This window comes from Cucurbita pepo, chromosome LG04, assembly GCF_002806865.2.
Source record: "Cucurbita pepo subsp. pepo cultivar mu-cu-16 chromosome LG04, ASM280686v2, whole genome shotgun sequence".
In the NCBI taxonomy this organism is placed as follows: domain Eukaryota; kingdom Viridiplantae; phylum Streptophyta; class Magnoliopsida; order Cucurbitales; family Cucurbitaceae; genus Cucurbita; species Cucurbita pepo.
This window is the reverse complement of record NC_036641.1, coordinates 5788920-5791757: the sequence shown is the minus strand read 5'-3', so window position 1 is coordinate 5791757 and position 2838 is coordinate 5788920.

The following is a 2838-nucleotide window of genomic DNA, read 5'->3' as shown; positions in this document are numbered from 1 at the left end:
AAAAAAAAAAAAAAAAAAAAAAAAAAAAAAAAAAAAAAAAAAAAAAAAAAAAAAAAAAAAAAAATCTAATTATTTAAAATTGGCGAATATTAAAAAACCCAACATGATATTGTTATTAATTATTATTATTTAAATAAATTAAAACCAACCATAGTATTTAGATTCCTGCCGAAAGGCAACAAAAAAGAAAGGTGCAATTTAATAGATTTCCATATCATGAGTGGAGAATTTTCAATGATTTGTTTTTTTTTTATTATTATTATTTTTATTTAATTAGCCGACGAAGAGAAGTTCACGATCCGTAGACCATCTACCTCCACACGAGGTTACTCCATCGGGCTACTGCTACAATCTGTAGGAGTCTAGACTGTATCTTAATCCTAGTGTGGCTGACCAGCCTCTCGAACCAACTACTGATCGGTATCGCTTTGGTAAGTTTTGTCTCACCAATTAGCTAATCAGACATGAGTCCCTCGACCTAGATCTACCGCTAGCAGATATTGTCTTCTTTGGGCTTTCCCTTTCGGGCTTCCCTCAAAGCTTTAAAACGCGTTTGCTAGAGGAAGGTTTCCACACCCTTATAAATGTTGTTTTGCTATCCTCCCCAACCAACGTGAGACATCACAATCCACCTCCATTCGAGGCCAGCGTCCTCGTTGGCACTCTTTCTTTCCTCCAATCGATGTGGGACCGCCACCAAATCCACCCCACTTCGAGGCCCAACGTCCTTACTGGCACACCGCTTCGTGTCTACCTTCCTTCGGTGAACAGCGAGAAAGCTGGCACATCGTCCAGTGTCTGGCTCTGATACCATTTGTAACGGCCCAGATCCACCGCTAGCAAATATTGTCCTCTTTGGGCTTTCCCTTTCGGGCTTCCCCTCAAGGCATGAAAACGCGTCTGCTAGGGAAAAGTTTCTACACCCTTATAAATGGTGGTTTGTTCTCGTCCCCAACCAACGTGGGACATCTCCTCCCCATCCCCAATGAATGGGGGTGGATTGTGATGTCCCACATTGGTTACGGAGGAGATCAAACCACCATTTATAAGGGTGTGGAAACCTTCCTATAGCAAATGCGTTTTAAAGCTTTGAGGGAAAGCCGGAAAGAGAAAGCTCAAATAGGACAATATCTACTAATGGTGGATCTGAGCCGTTACATTATTATTTTAGTTAGGGCATGGGAGAGAATTTTTCAATTTCATCATGTGCATGCATGATTGTACAATTTTAAAGCTTATCAAGCCACCATGTGCTTGCATGATTGTACATGAACCTCTTTCTCTATTAAAAGTAATTCCGTCGTTGCATGCATAATATGTCTAATATGCACGAAAATGTTCATTTAAAATATTTCATAAACATTGTCGTGGATTTAAATGTTCGTAAAATCTATTTCAAATAAAAGTAACCATAAAGAAATAGTGGAAACAAAATAACAAAAACTCAAAATAGCGGAAACGCTCTGATCTAACCTAAAGGTTATCATTTAATCATAAATGCAATTGTCCTAGCTTTGATCCTATGGCCTCACTACGATGTCGAAATCCGTACAATATGCATGTTTTTTTTCGGTGGTTCAATTATAAGAACTCTATGGTTAAGTGCGCTTTACTTGGAGCTAAGATGTATGTGAGTGAAGATAAGGACTCGTGTTGGTCTGTGGGGATAGTCTTCACTCTTAAGAAGCGAGGAGTAGGTAACGTAACCATATTGCAATGGATTGTAACGACCCAGATCCACCGCTAGCAGATATTGTCCTCTTTGGGCTTCCCCTCAAGGCTTTACAACGCGTCGGGAAGGTTTTCAAGCCCTTATAAATGGTGGTTTGTTCTCCTCCCCAACTAATGTGGGACATCACAATCCACCCCCCTTCGGAGCCCAACGTCCTCGCTGACACTCTTTCCTTCCTCCAATCACGTCCTCGCTGACACTCTTTCCTTCCTCCAATCGATGTGGGATCACCCCCAAATCCACCTCCCTTTGGGGCCCAGCGTCCTTACTGGCACACCGCCTCATGTCTACCCCCCTTCGGGGAACAGTGAAAAGGCTGGCATATCGTCCGGTGTCTGACTCTGATACCATTTGTAACGACCCAGATCCACCGCTAACAGATATTGTCCTCTTTGGGCTTTCCCTTTCGGGCTTCCCCTCAAGGCTTTAAAACGGTCTTCTATGGGAAGGTTTCCAAACCCTTATAAATGGTGTTTTGTTCTCCTACCCAACCAATGTGGGACATCACATGGATGCAGGGGAATATTGGAGCACACAAATGCCAGATTCTAGACATGGGTGGTTACACTTCGAGATCTTGATCTAAGCTTATAAGTAGGATTTCAAAGAGATGTTGTTGGGATTAAAATTGAATTAATTAAAAATAACATAACATGTCATTCAAAACAATTTTTCAAACCTCCTTTTAGAAATATTCTTGATGATTAAATTACAACTTTTGTTTTTCTAATTAATAAAAAAATAATGGTAAATTCTAGAATTACTTTAGCTTTTTACTTTTTTCAAAGCTATTTATTTTTAACTTTTGTCACCAAGAAAGTAGTAAAATAAATAAATGCTTTTGTGGGCATTGTAAATATAATAATTATGTTAATATTATATAATAAGTCATAATGTATTTTAAATAAATTAAAGAGAATAGATATAAAGTATTTTCTTTTCTTTTTTTTTTTTTTTTTTTTTTTTTTTTNTTGGAATATTAAAGTAAAATAATAATAATAATTTTGTGTAAGATTCCCCAATCATTAGATGTGCAATAATTGGATGGTTTTTTTTTTTTTTTTTTTTTTTTTTTTTTTTTTTTTTTTTTTTTTTTTTTTTTTTTT